Here is a 24927-nt window from a genome sequence, read left to right as displayed (position 1 = left end):
CTTCTATACAGCCTTTCTCCCTCTTTGATGTTAGACAGGTCTCAGAGGAGCTCATACCTGCAGAGCTCCTTCCTTCCATGGCTTTGACCATGTTGTTCTTTACAATCCCTGATAATCATCACCCACTTCCCTGCTCCGACTGTTTCACACCTTTTTGCTGGAATCTTATATCTTTCAATTTGGATAAAACACAAAGAAAATCCAAATTAAACAAACTGCTCAATATAGAGTCAGCTGAGCAACAAACAAATATTCCCCATATTTATCATATCTCATTTTCCCAAGATCGGAGTGGCTGTATTTACTAGAAAAGCACTTCATATCAGAATCCTTGACCAGACAGCTAAGGTAAGATTCTTCCATGACCAGATCTAACTTGACCATGTCTATATATGGTCCCTTACCCATTGTCTGTAGAAAATCACATCCTTTCCTGTAAGGGTGCCCTTGGAGGTGAACAAAGATTTTACTGACAAGACTTTGAAGACAACTTAAATGTCTACACATAGACGAAATATCTGTGGCACAGAAGATACTTGAAATGCTTTCTAAATGTTCTAAATTCCAGGCCAGAGTCCTCAGTATTGAACTGCTCTTCCCTGGGAGAGGAGAGTTCTGAACAGGAAAGCAAAAAGCCTGTGGGATTTAGCAGGGCATTTGGTTGGTGGAACTTGTGCCTTTCAGTGCCCTCTGTAGCCACAGGCATAACTTCATCTCAAAAGCTGGCTGCAGGCTGTGTTTCAACCATCTCACAACAAATGTAACCTGAAGCTACAAATCAACCAGGGGAAGACAAAAAAACAACCTCGGTAGATTCATATTCCACCTCCTCTACGGGACAAGAGTAAGCACAGATCTAACAGAGGGGCCAAGGGACTCTGCTATTGCACTGTGTAATGAGGGATGTGGGACACATGCCACAGCTGCACCCTCTAGTCCCCTAGGTCTCGCTGTGACATACAGTGCCAGAGGAGGACACTGGCACAAACAGTGAGGCCATCTCCTCAGCTGGCGTATGATTCACACACACCAAAGAGGAACCATCTTGACAGAGCAGGCTAGAAGTTTTCCCCCAGAAGTCCACTGCTGATCCTGAGAGCAAAAGCCAGGGACAGCAGGACAAGAGACTGGCTTTTTGCCACAGTAAGAAATTATGAATGTGTATTTTAACCCATATGTGAAAAGAGGAAAGAGAAAATAGTAGGAAAATCATAGGGAAAGACATGAAGGAGATATAGAAGCGAGAGTATAGAACAGCAGAGAGATAGCATGAGTCAGAGGATATAGGAGGGACTCACAGGAATACCGTGAGGCCCTAAGAGCCTTTGGTGGAGTTGGAAAGAAATTCAGAGAAAAACCAAGCCCCACTGAAGAGAAGAGAGGAAGGCAGGAAATCAGAAGAAGGAATGACACAACACACAAAAGGAAGAGAGACACAAAAATAAAAGGGAAAAAGAGATTTTTAAAAGAACGAGAGCAACTGTGCGATACAAGTTCTCCAAAATTGCCATTAAGGTAATGGGGAGTGGGCTTAAATTTATTCCCTTTTCTGTGTGGAACACTACTTCAAAATGGCAGCTCATGTTGCTATACATTACACTGACATTATCTATATAAAAATCTTTGTTTATTTCATTTCAGCATCTTCATAAATTAATAAAGCCTTCATTCAAGACATGCTGGAAGGAAATGAAATACACTCTTTATGCAAAAAAAACCAAAGCCACCACCACCAACAAAAAACACACAGAAACAGAAACGAAAATCAAAACAAACAAACCACCAACCAAATAAGCAAAAGTCCTTTAAAAGTGTAGTTAAAATTTTCTGTACATTACACCAAGTAATTCTATTTCAGAGTATCTGATTTGCACAACATCAAAGGATTGTGCTTGTCAAAGAATGCTGCCTCTATATCCTTTAAAAATCAGACCACCGTTCTGAAGCATTCAGCAGACATCCAAAAGCAATCATGCCTGGAAACCTGAAATCACCAAAGGTAATTTTTGTTACCCCTCACATTCTCCTCCCTGCCCACACCCAACCCTTGCTGAGTTCACTGGACTTGGACATGCACAGCTCCCCATGCTCATAACAAAGTCCATCTCAAGAGTGGTGTCAGCTTCCTTCTCTAATACTCTTGTTGGAATTTATTCACCTAATGATTGTCTCCTGGTAGTGTGTAATGTCGACAGACAGCTATGGATATTTGAAATGTAATTAGGTGTTTAAACATGTAAACCCACCCAGAAACTTAGGGCATGGGGATGTGTTTTAATAAGTTCTAATATTGGTAAAATAAACGCATTATTTGGTTGCATGAAAGGGGGACCAAACTTACATTATTTATTCCTTTATTTTCATTATAACTGAAAACCACCCTCAAGTAGGATCACAGAATAGGAGAGACTTGCTTCCACAAGGTCACTAGCTGCAACTTTTTAATCTCCCTTTTTACAGAAACGAAAGTTGAACTGAAGAAGAAAAATAATAATAAAAAATACATACAACCATCACCTCTTGCTACAGTCATGCACAGCACCATCTTGCTGTCAGTTGGTACTGATTTTGAGAAAACATTTGTTCTCTGTCTTCCCATTGGTAGAAACCCAGTGAAGATTCACTATTTTTGCTATTTAGTTTCAGAACTATAGGAAGAAAGAATAACATGGTCTCAAGATATGTGTGTGAGTGTACATATACACAACCCTACACTTTCCCCTGAACAGCTTTTTCAGATGGGAAGTACTACAGCTGCGTTTTCTCTCCATTTGCAATTTAACCTCTCTATTCTTTTTATTATATCCTGTTTTATTTTAGGTTTAAAATATTAGGATCAAGTTTACGTGTTGTGATGGTATACCAGTAGCAATTTTGATAATGAGTTTTCGCATAACTATAATCAGTGGCATAAACTTATCTTGCTGATCTTATTTGTTACAGTCCCAACAGATGAGTCCATATTACTGACTTAATATCTGTCAAATGGGTAATTTTGTTCACTTGGTTCTTTTCTCTGGAAGAGTTTCCATATGGTAGTAGTAAGTGCTAAGATTTCTCTTCTGAAGGTATGGGCTTGTGACACCAAGAATTATTCCCATTTTGTCCTTCTTGTTCAGCTATTAAAATACACAATGCTTCATTTTGCTCTAGAGGTTCTCCTATATTGCAATAATACTCACCTCTCTTCTTATCCCTCACCTTACTGGCTCACCCTTCAAGTTTCAGTTCTCTCCCAGAAGTCAAGCAGTTGCTAGAAAGGAATTTTGTTGTGATGTTACAATAGGGAAATATGTCTGAATGGATGTGTGCTGCATCGCATTCCTTTAGCTGCCCTGATCTTTTCTAACCCAGTTTGCAAAAGATCCCACTGTTGAGCGGCACACAGTGCCTTTTTACCAAGACCTAGAGGATGTGACAGTAATTCTCTTTCTGTAGTTCTTGCCATTTTGACCTCTGCCTTTCTGTCCTTCAGAGTGAATCACTACAATGCACTGTATTTGGCAATATAAACCCTGAGCAACACAAAAGCTATTCAGTTGATTTGAGGGGGTTTTGGCTATTGCAACCCTGACCAGTGAAGTCCCCAGTCTGTTAATAAATCAGAGCTTTGCTAATTTTCAGGTGAGGATCCAGCTGAGCTTATAGTTTAGGCTCTCCTGTTTATTTGCCTCTTAATGTAGTTTTAGAACACAAGCACCTCAGAAGTTGCTACCACACTACTAGAGCCATTGTAACTCTCAAAATAGATTCTTAATATTCTATGCTGACAGTGATGCCTCCTTCTACTGTTTGTTTTTTGTTTTGTTGGGTTTTTTTAGTACAGACAGAACAGTTGCCTTTGACAATGAAAGCTGTTACAATCATTTTAGTCTAATTTAAGAAACATTTAATCCATTTCCAACAGCTATATCAGATGTGTCTCTGCCTGTGCAGACATCTCTGTCTGCAATGAGTTCATAGAATCATAGAATCATAGAATCATAGAATCATAGAATCATAGAATCATAGAATCATAGAATCTTAGGGGTTGGAAGGGACCTCGAAAGATCATCTAGTCCAACCCCCCCTGCTAGAGCAGGGTCACCTAGAGCACATCACACAAGAATGCATCCAGGTGGGTTTTGAATGTCTCCAGTGAAGGAAACTCCACAACCTCCCTGGGCAGCCTGTTCCAGGGCTCTGTCACTCTCACAGTAAAAAAATTTTTTCGTATATTCACCTTGAACCTCCTATGCTCCAATTTCCACCCATTACCCCTTGTCCTATCACTGGTCATCACTGAGAAAAGCCTAACTCCATCTCCCTGACACTCACCCCTTACGTATTTGTAAACATTAATGAGGTCACCCCTCAGTCTCCTTTTCTCCAAGCTAAAGAGACCCAGCTCCCTCAGCCTCTCCTCATAAGGGAGATGTTCTACTCCCTTAATCATCTTTGGAGCTCTGCGCTGGACTCTCTCAAGCAGATCCCTGTCCTTCCTGAACTGAGGGGCCCAGAACTGGACACAATACTCCAGATGCGGCCTGACCAATGCAGAATAAAGAGGTAGGAGAACCTCTCTTGACCTACTAACCACACCCTTTCTAATGCACCCCAGGATGCCGTTGGCCTTCTTGGCCACAAGGGCACATTGCTGGCTCATGGTCATCCTCCTGTCTACCAGGATTCCCAGGTCCCTTTCTCCTACACTGCTCTCCAGCAGGTCAGCCCCCAACCTGTACTGGTGCATGGTGTTTTTCTTCCCCAAATGCAGAACTCTACACTTGCCCTTGTTGAACTTCATCATGTTTCTCCCCGCCCAACTCTCCAGCCTGTCTAAGTCCCTCTGAATGGCAGCACAGCCTTCTGGTGTGTCAGCCACTCCTCCCAGCTTAGTGTCATCAGCAAACTTGCTGAGGGTACATTCTGTGCCCTCATCCAGGTCGTTGATGAAGATGTTGAACAACACCGGTCCCAGTACCGACCCCTGAGGGACTCCACTGGTCACACACCTCCAATCAGATTCTGCCCCATTGACTACAACTCTCTGACTCCTTCCTTTCAACCAGTTCTTGATCCATCTCACTACCTGATCACCAAACCCATACCTGATCAACTTATCTACAAGGATGCTGTGGGAGACGGTGTCAAATGATTTACTGAAATCAAGGTATACCACATCTACCGCTCTACCATCATCTATCCACCTAGTAATTTCCTCATAGAAGGCTATGAGGTTAGTCAAACATGATTTACCCTTGATAAAACCATGCTGACTGCTCCTGATGACCCCCATATCCTTGATATGCCTGGAGATAGTGACAATAACAAGTTGTTCCATCACCTTTCCAGGGATGGAGGTGAGGCTGACCAGTCTATAGTTACCCGGGTCCTTCTTCTTGCCCTTCTTGTAGACTGGTGTGACATTTGCTACCCTCCAGTCCTCAGGCACCTCTCCTGTTACCCATGACTTACCAAAGATGATGGAGAGTGGCCTAGCAATGACCTCCGCCAGCTCCCTCAGCACCCTTGGGTGCATTCCATCCGGACCCATCGATTTATGGATGTCCAGATTACTCAACTGATCCCTAACCCAATCCTCATCTACCATGGCAAACTCCTCCTCTATCTTGACTTCTTCTGGGGCTATATGAATCTGGGGCTCATGGGGAAATCCTGCAGGAGTAAAGACAGAGGCAAAGAAGGCGTTCAGCACCTCTGCCTTCTTTATATCCTCTGTCACCAGGGCTCCCACCTCATTCATCAGAGGGCCAATATTGCCTCTAGTGTTAGATTTGTTAGCTATGTATTTGAAAAAGCCCTTTCTATTATCCTTAACCTGACTTGCAAGGTTAAGTTCCAAGGAGGCCTTAGCTTTCCTAATTGCCTCCCTACATCCTCTGACAACAGACCTATATTCCTCCCAAGTGACCAGCCCCTCCTTCCATGATGTGTAGATTTTCCTCTTCCACTTGAGTTTGCCCAGTAGTTCCTTTTTTAACCATGCAGGTCTCCTAGCTCCCTTACTAGATTTCCTAACCATTGGGATGCTCTGATCCTGTGCTCGCAAGAAGTGGTCCTTGAATGTTGACCAGCTATCTTGAGCCCCTTTACCTTCTAGCACCCTGTCCCATGGGATTTCCCTTAACAGTTGATTAAGGAGGCCAAAGTTTGCCTTGTGGAAGTCCAAGGTTCTGGTCCTGCTGGGTATTCTGTTCCTTCCACACAGGATCCTGAACTCCACCATCTCGTGATCACTGCAGCCAAGGCTGCCATTGAACACCACTGCTTCAACAAGGCCCTCCTTGTTAGTTAATACAAGATCCAGGAGCGCTCCTCTTCTAGTTGGCTTGTCCACCATTTGCATTAAGAAGTTATCATCAATGCACTGGAGGAACCTCCTAGACTGTGAAAGGCTGGCTGTGTAAGTCTTCCAGCAGATATCGGGGTAGTTAAAATCTCCCATGAGGACTAGGGCCTGTAGTTGTGAGGCTGCTTTCAACTGCCTGTAGAAAGCCTCATCAACTTCCTCATCTTGATCTGGAGGTCTGTAGTAGACCCCCACAACTGTATCACCCACACCAGCCTGCCCCTTAATTCTTACCCACAGACTTTCAACTTGCCCCTCATCGGCCCCTGCACAAAACTCAATACATTCTAGTTGCTCTCTCACATAAAGAGCAACTCCACCACCTCGCTTCCCCGCCCTATCTTTCCTAAAAAGCACATAACCATCCATGACCATATTCCAGTCATGTGAGCTGTCCCACCATGTCTCTGTTATTGCTACCAGATCATAACCCTTAGCCCGTACACAGACCTCTAACTCTTCCTGCTTATTCCCCATACTGCGTGCATTAGCATACAGGCATTTCAGGAAGCAAACAGAGCACTCTGGTGGGACCAAATCCTCCTCAGACCACCTGCCTTCGGGCCCTGGTGTGTTCCTCTTGGGCTTGTCCCTAACCGACTCAGTTTTCTCCCCTTCCCCCATCACGCCTAGTTTAAAGCCCTCTCGATGAGCCCTGCTAAGTCCTGCCCCAAAAGCCTCTTCCCCCTCTGGGACAAGTGCATCCCACCTGCCACCATCAGGCCAGGTGTCTCATATATCAGCCCATGATCAAAAAAACCAAAACCCTGTCTTTGGCACCAGTCTCTTAGCCATTCGTTGACCTGTAACCTCTTCCTATTTACCTCCCCACCCATTCTTGCAGGAGGAATGGAGGCAAACACGACTTGCGCTCCAGACCCCCTAATTAGCCGTCCCAGGGCCCTGAAGTCTCTCTTCATTGCCCTTACATTTCATGTAATGATTTCGTCACTGCCAACCTGAAAAATCAGCAGTGGGTAGTAATCGGAGGACTCTACAAGATTAGGGAGTTTCCTTTTAACATCCCTAATCCGAGCCCCAGGGAGGCAACAGACCTCCCTGTGGGATGGGTCCGGTCGACAGATGGGCCCTTCTGTTCCCCTCAGAAGGGAGTCGCCCACCACAATTACTCTCCTTTCCTTCTTGATTGAAGAAGTCCTAAGGACTCGGGGTGACTGACGAGTCCTAGGTGCTTCATTAGATAAGTCTACTCCTTCAACTTCATTTTCCTGTCCCTGAATTTCTAAGGCCTCATATCTATTGTTCAAGGGCAATTGGGAGGGCGGAAGAGGTTGGGAGGATTTTTTCTTGCCTCTACGAGGTTGGACATAGAATCATAGAATCATAGAATCATAGAATCATAGAATCATAGAATCATAGAATCATAGAATCTTAGGGGTTGGAAGGGACCTCGAAAGATCATCTAGTCCAACCCCCCCTGCTAGAGCAGGGTCACCTAGAGCACATCACACAAGAATGCATCCAGGTGGGTTTTGAATGTCTCCAGTGAAGGAAACTCCACAACCTCCCTGGGCAGCCTGTTCCAGGGCTCTGTCACTCTCACAGTAAAAAAATTTTTTCGTATATTCACCTTGAACCTCCTATGCTCCAATTTCCACCCATTACCCCTTGTCCTATCACTGGTCATCACTGAGAAAAGCCTAACTCCATCTCCCTGACACTCACCCCTTACGTATTTGTAAACATTAATGAGGTCACCCCTCAGTCTCCTTTTCTCCAAGCTAAAGAGACCCAGCTCCCTCAGCCTCTCCTCATAAGGGAGATGTTCTACTCCCTTAATCATCTTTGGAGCTCTGCGCTGGACTCTCTCAAGCAGATCCCTGTCCTTCCTGAACTGAGGGGCCCAGAACTGGACACAATACTCCAGATGCGGCCTGACCAATGCAGAATAAAGAGGTAGGAGAACCTCTCTTGACCTACTAACCACACCCTTTCTAATGCACCCCAGGATGCCGTTGGCCTTCTTGGCCACAAGGGCACATTGCTGGCTCATGGTCATCCTCCTGTCTACCAGGATTCCCAGGTCCCTTTCTCCTACACTGCTCTCCAGCAGGTCAGCCCCCAACCTGTACTGGTGCATGGTGTTTTTCTTCCCCAAATGCAGAACTCTACACTTGCCCTTGTTGAACTTCATCATGTTTCTCCCCGCCCAACTCTCCAGCCTGTCTAAGTCCCTCTGAATGGCAGCACAGCCTTCTGGTGTGTCAGCCACTCCTCCCAGCTTAGTGTCATCAGCAAACTTGCTGAGGGTACATTCTGTGCCCTCATCCAGGTCGTTGATGAAGATGTTGAACAACACCGGTCCCAGTACCGACCCCTGAGGGACTCCACTGGTCACACACCTCCAATCAGATTCTGCCCCATTGACTACAACTCTCTGACTCCTTCCTTTCAACCAGTTCTTGATCCATCTCACTACCTGATCACCAAACCCATACCTGATCAACTTATCTACAAGGATGCTGTGGGAGACGGTGTCAAATGATTTACTGAAATCAAGGTATACCACATCTACCGCTCTACCATCATCTATCCACCTAGTAATTTCCTCATAGAAGGCTATGAGGTTAGTCAAACATGATTTACCCTTGATAAAACCATGCTGACTGCTCCTGATGACCCCCATATCCTTGATATGCCTGGAGATAGTGACAATAACAAGTTGTTCCATCACCTTTCCAGGGATGGAGGTGAGGCTGACCAGTCTATAGTTACCCGGGTCCTTCTTCTTGCCCTTCTTGTAGACTGGTGTGACATTTGCTACCCTCCAGTCCTCAGGCACCTCTCCTGTTACCCATGACTTACCAAAGATGATGGAGAGTGGCCTAGCAATGACCTCCGCCAGCTCCCTCAGCACCCTTGGGTGCATTCCATCCGGACCCATCGATTTATGGATGTCCAGATTACTCAACTGATCCCTAACCCAATCCTCATCTACCATGGCAAACTCCTCCTCTATCTTGACTTCTTCTGGGGCTATATGAATCTGGGGCTCATGGGGAAATCCTGCAGGAGTAAAGACAGAGGCAAATAAGGCGTTCAGCACCTCTGCCTTCTTTATATCCTCTGTCACCAGGGCTCCCACCTCATTCATCAGAGGGCCAATATTGCCTCTAGTGTTAGATTTGTTAGCTATGTATTTGAAAAAGCCCTTTCTATTATCCTTAACCTGACTTGCAAGGTTAAGTTCCAAGGAGGCCTTAGCTTTCCTAATTGCCTCCCTACATCCTCTGACAACAGACCTATATTCCTCCCAAGTGACCAGCCCCTCCTTCCATGATGTGTAGATTTTCCTCTTCCACTTGAGTTTGCCCAGTAGTTCCTTTTTTAACCATGCAGGTCTCCTAGCTCCCTTACTAGATTTCCTAACCATTGGGATGCTCTGATCCTGTGCTCGCAAGAAGTGGTCCTTGAATGTTGACCAGCTATCTTGAGCCCCTTTACCTTCTAGCACCCTGTCCCATGGGATTTCCCTTAACAGTTGATTAAGGAGGCCAAAGTTTGCCTTGTGGAAGTCCAAGGTTCTGGTCCTGCTGGGTATTCTGTTCCTTCCACACAGGATCCTGAACTCCACCATCTCGTGATCACTGCAGCCAAGGCTGCCATTGACCACCACTGCTTCAACAAGGCCCTCCTTGTTAGTTAATACAAGATCCAGGAGCGCTCCTCTTCTAGTTGGCTTGTCCACCATTTGCATTAAGAAGTTATCATCAATGCACTGGAGGAACCTCCTAGACTGTGAAAGGCTGGCTGTGTAAGTCTTCCAGCAGATATCGGGGTAGTTAAAATCTCCCATGAGGACTAGGGCCTGTAGTTGTGAGGCTGCTTTCAACTGCCTGTAGAAAGCCTCATCAACTTCCTCATCTTGATCTGGAGGTCTGTAGTAGACCCCCACAACTGTATCACCCACACCAGCCTGCCCCTTAATTCTTACCCACAGACTTTCAACTTGCCCCTCATCGGCCCCTGCACAAAACTCAATACATTCTAGTTGCTCTCTCACATAAAGAGCAACTCCACCACCTCGCTTCCCCGCCCTATCTTTCCTAAAAAGCACATAACCATCCATGACCACATTCCAGTCATGTGAGCTGTCCCACCATGTCTCTGTTATTGCTACCAGATCATAACCCTTAGCCCGTACACAGACCTCTAACTCTTCCTGCTTATTCCCCATACTGCGTGCATTAGCATACAGGCATTTCAGGAAGCAAACAGAGCACTCTGGTGGGACCAAATCCTCCTCAGACCACCTGCCTTCGGGCCCTGGTGTGTTCCTCTTGGGCTTGTCCCTAACCGACTCAGTTTTCTCCCCTTCCCCCATCACGCCTAGTTTAAAGCCCTCTCGATGAGCCCTGCTAAGTCCTGCCCCAAAAGCCTCTTCCCCCTCTGGGACAAGTGCATCCCACCTGCCACCATCAGGCCAGGTGTCTCATATATCAGCCCATGATCAAAAAAACCAAAACCCTGTCTTTGGCACCAGTCTCTTAGCCATTCGTTGACCTGTAACCTCTTCCTATTTACCTCCCCACCCATTCTTGCAGGAGGAATGGAGGCAAACACGACTTGCGCTCCAGACCCCCTAATTAGCCGTCCCAGGGCCCTGAAGTCTCTCTTCATTGCCCTTACATTTCATGTAATGATTTCGTCACTGCCAACCTGAAAAATCAGCAGTGGGTAGTAATCGGAGGACTCTACAAGATTAGGGAGTTTCCTTTTAACATCCCTAATCCGAGCCCCAGGGAGGCAACAGACCTCCCTGTGGGATGGGTCCGGTCGACAGATGGGCCCTTCTGTTCCCCTCAGAAGGGAGTCGCCCACCACAATTACTCTCCTTTCCTTCTTGATTGAAGAAGTCCTAAGGACTCGGGGTGACTGACGAGTCCTAGGTGCTTCATTAGATAAGTCTACTCCTTCAACTTCATTTTCCTGTCCCTGAATTTCTAAGGCCTCATATCTATTGTTCAAGGGCAATTGGGAGGGCGGAAGAGGTTGGGAGGATTTTTTCTTGCCTCTACGAGGTTGGACCACGGCACTAAGCTTCATTCTAAATAACGCACTCCCAAATGCACTCCAATCCTAAATAATGCGTGGGATCAAGCAAGAACTACCTTCCTCTTCTGCAATTACTGCAACCAAAGATGCATTGTGCAAGTAAAGACATATATGTATGACTGACAATCCTGCTTCCCTTAGTATGACTCAGTAACTACCCAATATTTTCTCTGGTATCACAGAGGAAGTCAGAGGGAATGGGAATGCTCTTCCATCAAACATACAAAGTCTCAGATAATGCTTTTTCTAAATCTTCCAGCCTAAGCAAGCCATATGGCTTGTGTTATGGGAATCTCACTCCTGGCATAATTTTCCACTAACTTAAAATTGAATTAAGTAATAAACAGGCACAGTGCTTTGTTTATTAAGTGCAACCTTTAGAAGCATGTCAGCAACATTAATACATAACACTCTAATATTTTTTTTTGTTGCAGAATATTCACAAGGGAGAAAATCTCATTTTGACAGGGGAAAAAATAATATATGTGTATATATATAGCTGAATGCCCAGCAAATGGAAATAGGATATTGTATGGCAGAGTAGCACTGCAGGATTTTTCTTTTTTTTCCTATGAAAAAGTACCTATTAATTTAGCATTAACCTAAAAGACAACAGAATTGTTATAAACTACTCTCAGATAATGCCTTCTAGCAAAACACTGAATTGAAGGCTTTTACCACTCTGGTTTTTTTCACAGAAGTAATCTAGGAACTAGATTTAATCCTTCAAGTACCTGAAAGAGAGAACGTTACAAGCAAATTGTGTTTACAAGGAATAGTATTCAGTTCCCAAGCACATACACCTTTAACTGTTGCTACTAAATATAATTTACTTTACTGATACTAGGAAGTCACTTTCAGACCTCAGTAACAGGATAGTGAATCTACATATAAACCTCCCCAATGTCTGGAAAAATGACCTACTAGTGGATTACCTTCCAACCTCCTCTTTTCCCTTTCTCTCAGGCATTTATCTAATTTGTACATCTGAAGATAACCTTATTCTGGCCTTGCTTACATCTATGAAACTGGATCAGCAGTACTGTGGGAAACTGTTTTTTTCTTCCCCCAGTACTGGCTTGTGACAAGTACGCATATAAAAATATTATTTAAAAGAACTAAATCAAGCTTGCAATTATATAATTAGCCTTACTAACAGTGTACTTAGATGTGTTAGCAACTTTGAGTATATTCTTGCATTCTTAGCAGGTAAGAATTATCAAAAAACAGCATTTGACAGGTCACTCCCTACACTGCAAATAAATGTGCTGATGCAAAAAATACTCATGGTTGACCTCTGTAATGAAGGCATGATAAGTCACCAGATTCTTAAGAATTTCATCCATAAGGACCTCTTTAGGAATAGATAGTATTTATATCTATGCTAGCTCAACCCTCTTGAACAAATATGATCATATTGCTAAGCCTTTTAAGTGACTATCCATACACAATACTGACCAAAAGCCATCAGCCCACAACTCATTCCTCCAGATCTTCAAGTTCGACTTGGAAAGTTTCAGAAAGGTTAAAGAGTGCTATATTATTACTGTATAGTAGTGGTGCAATCAGGTCTTTGGCTGCACTGACAAAGTACAAAGGCACAAGGGAAGCAGCTAAGCTGATGTATAAAGTTGACAGGTACTGGTAGGGCTCATGGCACAATTCTCAGCAACCATATTGCTGATCTGAGCTGATGTCATCTACAGTGGTGGCTGCATGGTAGGTTTCTAGCTGGAAACAGACTATCTCTACACTAGCATGTAAATGTCTTAGGACCATTCCACAGCACTAAGGCCAACTTCCAAAGAATTTCCAAATATTAATTTCCAAAGAATCTACATCCATAATACCAATCTTGTCCTGCAAACAGGGTGGCTATATCAAAACAACCTGTTGGGAATACTCTTGCCCTATGGTAAGTGCCTAAACAGACCTGGAAACTGTTTGGGGATTGAATTCTACTGCCCAAAAATAATGTTTTGGCATAATAGCAAAAATAAACCATGAAGCCTTCTGGTGCACCTCTGTCCCTCATTTTCTGTGCTAAAGGACCTTGTCTCCCTCCCACCCCTTCTCCAGAGAGTGGAACTGTAATTCATCAGTTCTCAGGTAAATCTGGTGAAAGAGAGACAGCTGGCTCATCAGCAGTCAGTGTGACCCATATGATCCATACGACCAACTCCCATTTCCAACATGCCCCTATATTAAAAGAGACACAGGAGTGCCCTGCCCATAATGCTGGGCATGGAAACAGAATCTAGTCTTCAGCCTGGTGTTTACAATTCTGTCTCCCGTCACTAAACAGGGTGTCCCTAAATCATACTGCCACTACTGCCCTTGGATCCTGGTGTATGCAACCAAGCAGTGAAATACAGAACTTCATAATCTAGAGATCCATGCATGAGCTCTCTGCATTTAAGGGCTGCAATTTAAGAAAAAACTGCCTATGAAGAGAGTTACAGAACTGAATATATAAAGCTGATTTTCTTTCCCCAGAATGCAGTTTCTATTCAAAATCTTCATGCAGTTTTGGGCTAAGTAGGTCAAGACATTAAAAACATAGCCAGAAGAGCTACTTTTTCAATGCTTTCTTTCTATTGTATGATTTTTTTCACCAATAAAAGATGGGAAAAGTATTTGGTATGTTTACAAGGAAACTTTTTTTTCCTATTGTTATCTTCCTCTTTCCTAAGCATGAATTGTTCTCTAGAAACATCTCTCCCTCTTACACATGAAAATTATCTCACCTCAGCATAAGCACATAAGTAGGTTATTGGAGAGTCAAACTGAAAGCAAGAGACACAGGCTTTTCTGCTTCTAGAAAAGTAATCCAAAACTCATTACTAGAGCCAACAGAGGCTGAGTTATACAAGCACCAAGCTCAGAATGAGCTCACTATGCCTGCCCATAGTGCTGAGTACAGGAGAAATATTAAAACTTACTCCATCATCCCATATCTCACAGACCTGCACTTTAAGAACTTGATAAATAAATAGAAATCCCATGTAAGACCCACTAGCCACTTCCAGAGAGTAGCTGACGGGTTACAGCAAAAGCAGTACTTTTCTTACGTACAGTTTCAAAATGAAGCATCTTTATTCCCCAAAGCCATTTTTATTCTCTAGAAATGTTCAGACAATCTACTATGAGAAGATGGCAGCTCTTTTGGGGCAGAAAAGGCTGAATAGGATTTAGGAACTCTTCATCCTGTGCTGAAAAAAATTGGGAAAGTTCTTAATCTGCTGGATTTTATCTTGGTCAAGAATTTTTCTTGGGGGACCTGGCAATTTTTGGTTGATACTAATGCTAAATGTTGGAAATTACCAAAAGGGAAAACAATTTTCCCTATTCAACTTCTTATACCATCTGCATACAGCATTATACCTGCTGCTTCAGATAATTTTGGTTTTACATGCTCCAGAGGGATGTATTTCCCTAACCAACAGCTGTCTATACAACCCTTACAAAGCTCTATTGTCTGTTTACTAGCACACTTCTACCACAGTCACTCATCTTTAGTATGGTACCATGATTTCATGTGTCCATTGATCTTTCTTGTTGTGGTTTTTAAGGCAGATACATATGCACTGAACCTCTAGGACTGAAGTATTTCAATTCAGGTCCAGAAAAGTTTCCTGTCCTTTTCACTTCAGTTTCACTACATATTAGCCTTAAAGTAAACCCCATCACTTTCATAGTATTTTACGCAGGGGTGACTGAAGCAGTACAGAGTTAACTAGTTGATTTAGCAATGGAAATTAACTTTCAGTTTGTATTTATGAATGCAAACTGTATGCTCGGAATGTGGTAGGTTATCAAACACAGTGTGCCTTTTTCAAAACATGAACGTGGACTACTACAGAACTGAAGCTCAAAACTCTTAAATGGAAATGTTGCCACATTGCCATGAATTGCAGAGGAATTGACCAACAGTGGAAACCAGTCCTCTTTGTTCTGCACAGCCCACAGCATTGCTTTTTAGAATAACAGAATTCTGATTCTACAAAGCATTGCTTTTTCTGCAAGTTTTCTATGTACAGAGTTATGCATTTAATTTAACTTCCACCTATTTAGAATCATGGAATCCCAGACCTAGCTTTGATCTGATGTAAAGCTTTGCTATTTCATCTATTTCAGTGAAACTACACAAGTTTGTGTGGCAATGGCACCACAACCAGCAATATATATTAATGTTGCTTTCACGGCATTATAACTGTTTCACAAATGGGTCCAATATGTTAGATAATAAACACATTATGGAGTGTAACTGTAGAAAACACTACCAAACCAGAAAGATATTTCAGAACTTCTGAAATCTGCTTTCAGGTCTTCTAAAAGGGTTTTACAAGACTTATTCTTTGTAGAGTATGGGTATGCTAAGAGATACTACAGAGAACCCTTTATCCCATGTATTATTCTATTAAAGAATATTTATGTTCTTTCTAGTAAATAAAATGAATAATTAAAATTGTAATCTTTTATTTTTGTCCAGACTATGAAAGTGCTGGAAAAAAACCAAAACCAAAATCCTCAAAACAGAACTGATAAAGTATTTTCTGTCCTTCTCTAAAAGTAATTCCAAGGTATGCAAGATCTGGTAATAAAAATTTTTTAAAATAATAATAAAAAAGTGCCAGTGAAAAAATATTCATTACATAAGGATAATCAATATACAAAGACTAGTTAAAATCTAATCGTGGAAATACCTCTACAGCTAAGCATTTACCTCTTGTGGGGACACTGGCTTCACTGGAAGATGCCTATCTCTGTGAACTTCTCGAGACTTCATTGAATTAACTGTTTCAGAATGTAGTGGAGACAGCAGTATTTGCTGTTTTCTAGCTCTTCCTACACTGGTGCAACATGCACCTACTTTTATCAACACACTGAGACAGAAGCAGCATGCAATATTACATCATAATTCTACTGAATAGGATGTTTAGATGGGCAACAGTATTTACTGAGAATTACTTACAATTTTAAGATGCAAGTTAGCAGGTACAGGAGAAGAAGACCTCAAATGATCCAGACATTTGTTTTGAAAACATTGGGAGAGAAGACTGCAGAATTGCATCAAGACAGCACCCTCTTTCATACAAGTTTATTTATTGAGGTGTTTAAAGGCATTATTGATGCAGTCAAACTAGGTGGGAAAAGCACTCAAAACAGGTGGGGGAAAACCCCAAACCAAACAGCTTAACAGTTCACTCCTCAGCTGGAAGTTATTACAATTGCTGTAAATTCACCTCCTAACCTAAATACCAGAATCTTTATTCTCCTCCATATCCATCGGATACACAGAGTTCAGCATCATGAATTTGTCAGATGTGAGTCTACTGGAGTAGGGGAGGGAAGGTAAGAAGGGATGCCAGAAGAAAGAATCAGTTTGGGGTTTGGGGGTAAGATCTCTGAATTCAGTCTTAAATATTTGGAACTGTCCTGTTAAGCCTGGTTTCAAGTAGCACAAGGATAGCATGGAGCAAGACAGTAGACGGTCATTTTTTCTCCGTTTTCTCCATTACATGTGCACTTCGGCAATGTGGGTAACAAGCTAAATTGTGCTGACCTTTATCAGAGACAGGATGTAACTGCTGAAGGAGAAGTAACATCACCTCATGCCATGTTGTCCATTTGCTGCTGCACTTTCCAGGTTTCCTAATACCACATAACCACACTAATGAGCATATCAGCTCAACACACTTACTCACAAATCCCTGTTGAATCGTTCTGTCATCTCCAACTGCAGGGGTGAATGTAAATGCCAATTCCAGATCTGCAGCTAGTTTAATTGCAGGAATTTATATACATCTTAATTTACAAGACACTCAACTATGGCTCATCAAAATAAGAAAGTCTTCTCCTAGTAATATTCCATGCCATCACAACGTTTTAACCCTGTAAGACTGCATTGCCATGTCATGACAACATGCTCAGCAGACTTCACAAATGCCATATAATGAGCGGTACATGAATACAGTAAAGTTGAAAGATGCACATTTAGTGGCCTTGCAATTTGCTCACAAAGACAAGATTTAAAGACAAGGTTTAAATTGAAGCCATGCTTCACTTGATTACTTCTTAGGAGCAGTTCTTCCACTTTTAAAACTCATGCCAGGGATTGCTAGAAGCAGTTATAGAAGTAGATGAATAAAGATTAATTCAAAGTCCATTGACAACAGCTAAAAAATACCTACCTCCAAATAAGACCTTCCTATCATAGTAGTGGTAGATATGACTGTTTGACAAACTCTTTTTCCTCCACAGGGCAATACAGGACTCCAAAACCCTGCAATTTCTGCTTCTTCTCACTGATAGTCTAGGTCTTCAAGTCAGTGCCATTTCCTCTTTCCTTCCTGCATTATTTTCTCAGGCCATTTTAGACACCAACAAGCAGCTTATCTCTTTTTCCACCAAATTCTGCTATTCAAATAAATACGGACAACACTTCAAAGTGAGTATGCCTTGATCGTCTTATGTACCGAATTCTGATCATCTTCAGGACACCCCTTTGCTTTTCCCTCATCTCTGACACTTGTACTTGTGTTCCCTCCAAAACTGCAACTCCTATTGTCATCAGCCAATCTGCTGTAGAACAGTGCTCTGAGGAAAGATTATTATCAGCACTAAAAGGCAGGAGCCTTTTAAACCCAGTCAATCAGAAAGCTATGCTGCCTCCCATTTTACCAAGTTTGAGATACAAAGCAAAACAATAGGACTTGTGTATCCTGATAAACATGTGAAACCTCTTTTCTCTTTCCATGCTGAACTTGCATGGTTATTCACAAGCAGAGAACAAACAGTATAGAGAACACACAGCTTATCATTGGCACCTAGACTCCCATTCAAGTTGTGCTGGTTTGGTTTGGTGGGTTTTTTGGTAGCAGGGGAAGGGCCCCACGGGTGGCTCCAGTAGGAAGCTGAGAAGCTCCCCCAGCTCCAAAACCAGCCAAGGAGCCATTAGAGAGACAATAGATGCGCTTCTGCAATTAACATATGAAAGAACTCATGTAACACCTGAGCAGAGAGCAGTAAGGGAGAGCTGAGCTAGACAGGCTGAGCAGTGCCTGAAAGGGAAGAAGGTGCCCAAGCTGAAGTTTCCCTGCAACCTATGGCAAGATGGCAGGCTGTTCCCCTGCACTCATGGAGGAACGTGGTGGAACAGTCCCTGGAGGTGCCAGGAGGGGTGAACTTGGATTTGCTGCCAGAGGACATGGATTATGCAGCTGTGGAAGACCCCACAGGAGAAGAGGTGACTGTTCACAAAGCAGCCTGTGGCTCTGTGGGAAGCCCAGGCTGGAGCTGCTCCAGACCTTGTGGGAAGGACTCATCAAGGAGAGGTTCATGGAGGACTCTCTCCCATGGCAGGGATCCCATGGGGAAGCAGGGAAGAACTGTAAGGAATCCTTCTTCCTGAGGAGGAAGGAGCAGCAGGAACCACCAGCCTGTGAACTGACTCTAAACCCCATCCCCTGTGCCCCTGTGCCGCTGGGGGGAAGAAGGTAGAGAAAGCAGGAACAAAGTGATTTGGGCCCGGGAAGAAGAGAGGGATGGGGGTAATGTGTGTAAGCGCTGCTCTTTTTGCTGTGTTCTATGTGTGTTTGATTACTGATAAATTAAATTATTATTTTTCCCCAAGTTGAGTCTGTTTTGCCCAAGACCTTAATCACTGAAGATCCCTCCTTGCCCTTTGTCTTGACCCATGAGCTTCTAGTTGTCCTTTGTCCTCCCTAACCTAGTGGGAGGGGGGAGGGGGCGGGAGGGGGTGGAGTTGAGTGAGTGGCCATGGGGCTGGTCCTTTGTTGTTGTGTTGGGCCCAAACCATGACTAATTTCACAGCAAATGACACACACAACTGTTGTTGCTGTTAAGAGGTGTTATGGATGTCATTTTCCATACAACACAAAAGAGCCCATCCTCAGTACTTAATAATTTAAGGTAGTAGGTCTAACACATGGAGGCTTTTCAGTTAAAAAACCAGTTAAAGCTATCTGCGTTCATATTTCTCTTTTAAATACAAACTCTGTGAAAATGAGTTAAAGAAAAAATGAGGAACCCATCTCTCCTAACATCTGCTTCTTTAAGCATAAAATATCCCAACATGCGACAGACCCTCTCTAAAGTTGCAGGGATGGTCCTCTTGTTATTTCACTGCCAAGTAACTGCAAGTAAAACATTATTAGCATACATAATATAAGCATATATTAGTGAAACTACATTCTATCAGTTCTCTAAGTTTTCTTCTTGTAGTTTTTCAATGTATGTAGAAATCATCCTAATTAATGCAAATTAAAAGACTAAAAAAAACTGGTAGATTTTAAGGAATAAGGAAGCTACATGGATGTTCACTGTCAGACATCTACTACATCACTTACTTTCAGAAAACAGACTGGAATGCTGAGTAACAGCTGGTCTTAAATTTGCCTGGAATGTACAGATCATTTTTTGTGTGATTCTTCATAGCTATCAAGGGCAGTATGTGGCCTTGTCACCATTGATCTTTATTTAGGAAAGGACATTAGTAAGGATATGGTATTAGATTCTATGCCTGAGTGAAGCAAAACAGTTGTACCACATGGACAGATAAAAATCCCTTGCTTAAACTATAGGTTTTATAACACACATTCATCTTCCAGAAAGGTGAAGGCAACAAGAAAATATTAGTACTTCTTGCTTAGAGTTGATCAAATGAGACCCAAGGAGATGCATCTATTCTTTTTGGGTAACACTAGTCCTACCCTCTACATACAAACACCTTGCCTACACAGCTCACTGAGCGTACCAGACCTTTTGGATGTAGAAGTCATTGTTTCATTCACAGTTTGTACAGAGACCAGCACAGTCTTGATCTTGGTTCATATCCCAAAGTATTGATAATACAAAGGACTAAAAATTGCCAGTGCTGCTCAGGAAGTTGAACATAGAATCATAGAACTATTCACGTTGGAAAAGACCCTTGGGATCATCAAGTCCAACCATCATCCCTACTCTACAAAGTTCTCCCCTAAACCATATCCACCAATGCCATATCCAAATGACCCTTAAACACATCCAGGGATGGTGACTCAACCACCTCCCTGGGCAGCCTATTCCAGTGTCTAACCACTCTTTCTGTGATTTTTTTTCTTAACGTCCAGTCTAAACCTCCCCTGTTGCAGCTTGAAGCCATTCCCTCTTGTTCTGTCACTGATTACCTGTGAGAAGAGACCAGCACCAACCTCTCTACAATGACCTTTCAGGTAGCTGTAGAGACTGATGAGGTCTCCCCTCAGCCTCCTCTTTCTCAAACTAAAAATTCCCAGCTCCTTCAAGCGTTCTTAATCAGATTTATTCTCTAGGCCCTTCACCAGCTTCATTGCCCTCCTCTGTACTCGCTCCAGCTCCTCGAGATCTCTCTTGAATTGAGGTGCCCAAAACTGGACACAATACTCCAGGTGTGGCCAGTGTGTGCAGAGCGAGTACACAGTGAGCACAGGGAGACAATCACTTCTCTACTTCTGCTGGTCACACTATGTCTAACACAAGCCAGGATTGTTATCAATCACTGACCTGCTTAGACTCGATGTATACACCGAGGTCTTTTCATTCAGGGTGAACAAAGAAGCAATAAAAATACGTTTCATATAGGAGGAGCTGAAAAAATTGTAAACACTGCTCCATGACCAAGTTGGCATGGTAGGCCTCAGGACAGCTTAGCCAAGCTGGCCAAGAATTAATGCAAATACAGAGGTCAGAGAACTGGTTGGGTTCAATGGGTGGATCATGCAGCTCAGCGAAGAAAGCAATGAGAAAACCTGAGCAAGGGTGAGGCAGTGGAGAGGCAGAGTTTCTAGTTTTAGGCACGCTGTTTTTCTCACATCAGAACTGGATAGCTGTGCAAAGAAACTCCCATGCTCATGTTTTTACTGTACACAGGAAAACAAGAGAATTGGTACTTTCTTTATAAAGCAACACTTGAATCATCTCAGTAATTTCACCACCTAATGGGAACAGTCTTGCTAACTGCTCAAGCAAGTCAAATAGTGAAGTAATTCATCAAGATCTCATTCTTGCATTAGCAGAGGAAAGAAATGGGGTGCAAATCTGAGAGAGAAGAGATGAACAAACTTGTTTACTTAAACAGGATAGAGTTCCCAGTCAATTATAATGACGTGAACAAGAAAAGAGAGTGGACTATACACCAGGTTACATTTGCCTCCTACCTCTAGCTGTAAAGGAGGGAGTGTGTTAACATCCGTTTGTTAACATGAGGAAAAAAAAAATAAAATAAGAAAAAAAGTTTTACTTGCATGGGGTTGGTTCTATATTTCTTCAGCTACAGAAAGTGGAATAAACTCTATATTCCAATAGAAGAGGTAAACAAGGACACCCCTCAAACCTCCAGTGCAACGCACAGATGAAGTGATATTTTGTGAAGCAGACACAGGGGAGCTAGGTCTGGCTGTTCCAAATACCCAGCCAAACGCTCTTAATGGCCTTCAGCGATCCAGACACTGCTGTGCAGACCTGCACAGCTGAGCTCTTCCTCCATACAGCTGCTGTTGCCCCATCACAGCCCACCAGCAGCTGTAAGCATGGGGATCAATCTTCAGAATTGTCTAGATAAGCAAAGTAGAGTTTAAAGCAACTGAGTGTAAACCTGCCAAACCTGGACTTGCTAGGTACAGAAAGGTTTTGGAAAATAGTCTAAATGAGGACATATAAGGCAAATGTATTCATTTCAATAGAGCCCTGGTGAGATCACTGGTAATCTGCCACTGGCATTAGTTGGCTTTTCATATACTCAACCACACAGATTTGCACACACCTTTGAGCCAACCAACACTTTTATTGCCTTTGCTGGAATAGTTGCTCATAAGCTATAAAGTTAGGTATCTATTCAAAAGCCTTGCTGAGTTTCAACCACAAATCTTCATCCTAGAATAACCAAACAGTATAGTTCCATTGACATGTAATTAATCATCCCAGGGTATGTTTGCACCTGAACCCAAAGGGGAAAAAACCCAAACACATTAATCTGTAGCAAAAATACACCAGAACTATGCCAAGGACATGCAGATTCCATCTATTGTTTTGCTGATGATTTAATTATGGCAAGATGTGCTTGCCAGTAGTATGTTATTAGAAAATATTTTTTATTATTTGTTCATAATGCCTATTTCGAAGAGATTGAGTTAATCTCATTCTTCTCAGCTTAAAGAAGTTTGATTTTAGATTTTAAAAATATGCTGTCATTAGTCTATCTGTGAGTTATTTAGTCATACATCTAGAAATGCAGGAAAAACAGATAGTGATTGACTCTCTCCTGCACCTACCTTCTAGTCATTCAGATATATCTATAGGTCACAAAAGATAAGGTTAGTCCATAAGCCAAAGAATTTCCAAATCCTCTCTTTGCAATGAAATGCAGGCTAGGATAGCAACTCAACTCACCAACATTGCAGAATTAAAAAAAATGAAACAAACCAACAAAAAAGTAGCCATTTTCCCTTGCTTAAAGTTTATTTGATTTAATATTGAGAACTTGAACATCTTCTAAGCACAGAGGCCGTGGACAAAAGAGGCAAGTAAAATCCCAGCACACTACTAGGGTGAATTAAGTTTAGGCTAGAAATCCTAAATCAGTGGACAAAAATAGATTAGACCATAAACACATTTTTCTAAGAGGTCAAAAGGTCAGATGTCAGGAAATTGAACAAATAAATAGAGGCAAATCCAAGAAAAGAGATAGGCAAAAACTAAGGCATTTTTCAATAAAAATGATAATGAGAAGTGGTTTATATAAGACTAGGAATAATAAGTAAAAAGGTAGTCTGACAATACATTTCTGTAGTTATTGAATAAAGGACTTGGACAAAACTTTCCAGAAAGACTTTGAGAAGTATCAGCTCTGGCTGGGGAGGGCTGAAACAAAAGGGAAAAAAACGTTCTGAAACTCAGCAGGTCTGGAACTCAAGCTTACATGATCAAAGGACACAAGTGGGGCAAATCCATTTAAAACACTGAAGTTCCATAGAAGTGTCACTCATGAATGAGATAGTGATTTGTGTTAGGAAAACGTGACTGACTATTGTATCTGCTGACATCTAAAGCTTGTGCTGGATATTAAGAACTAAAACGAGTCAAAAGAATTCCATGTTAGTGGAGACAATTCATACCATCAGAGAACAGTTGACCTTGAAATGGACCTCTGAAGGTTATCTGGTCCAGCTCCCTCAAGCAGGGCAACCTAGAGCTAGTTGCCCAGAACTGTGTCCAGTTGGAGTAGCTCCAAGAATGGAGGTTCCACAACGTCTCTGGGCAACCTTTTCTAGTATTTTATCATCCTGAGAGTAAAAAAAGCTTTTTCCTTATATTTAAATGGGGCTTCTTGTATTTTAATATATGCTCATTGCTTTCTGTCCTTTCAATGTGTATCAGTGAGAAGAATTTGAATATGTCTTCTTTATACATTCTCATCAGATATTTCTACATACAAAGCCTTCTCTTGTCGTAGCTAAACAGTCCCAGCTCACTCAGCCTGTCCTCACATAAGAGATGTTCCAGTCCCATAAATGTCTCTGTGGCCCTTCACTGGACTTACTCCAGCCCAGAAATGGACACACCACTCTAGGTAATAAAATTAAATCACAGCTCAAATTGCCATAATATTTTTTTTTTCTCTGAAGATATCTTGATATTTAAATTTTTCTTTTTTTTTTTTTTTTAAAAATCAGTAATGTAATTTACTTAAAAGACAGAAAATATGCACTAGAAATAATAAAATGAATACCATTTGAACAATGATACAGGCCTTGAAGCTGTGAATTGACTGTCCCCAGAATAATCACAGAATCAAAATCACAGAATCAGAATCACAGAATTATTGAGGCTGGAAAAGATCTTTGAAATCATCAACTCCAGCCTATGACCTAGCATCACCACATCAGCTAGACCATGGCACTAAGTGCCACATCCAGTCCTTCCTTTACGACTTTCAGAGATGGTGATTCCACCACTTCCCTGGACAGTCCATTCCAACATCTAATCACTCCTTCCATGAGGAAGTGCTTCCTAATATCCAACCTTACCTCCCCAAGTGCAGCTTCAGGCCATGCCCTCTCATCCTGTCACTAGCTGTACGGGAGAAGAGCCTGACCCCCACCCAACTGCAACCTCCCTTCAGGTAGTTTGTAGAGAGTGATAAATATAAACAGACCTTTCCCAGTGACTGGCCTATTTATAATTTGATCCCACTGAGATTTACGTACAAGCTTTACACATGATAAGGTCTCCCCTGGTATTCAAGAAAGTCTGGTCAACACATAAACTGTTCTGAGGTTAACCTTAGTCATGGTCTCCCCAATACCCAAACTAGCAGACCTAGGCTATAGATCTGTAATTCTTTTTGTTAGTTTCTTCAAGATACTTACTCTTCATATCACAAAAGTTAAAGAGAATTTAAAAATCTATTTCTGGTTGACAAATATATTTTCCAACAGCTTAGCTCCTGGTGGTTTGAG

This window comes from Apus apus, chromosome 1, assembly GCF_020740795.1.
Source record: "Apus apus isolate bApuApu2 chromosome 1, bApuApu2.pri.cur, whole genome shotgun sequence".
NCBI lineage: Eukaryota > Metazoa > Chordata > Aves > Apodiformes > Apodidae > Apus > Apus apus.
The sequence above is the reverse complement of the archived record's forward strand: the minus strand, read 5'-3'. Positions refer to the sequence as shown.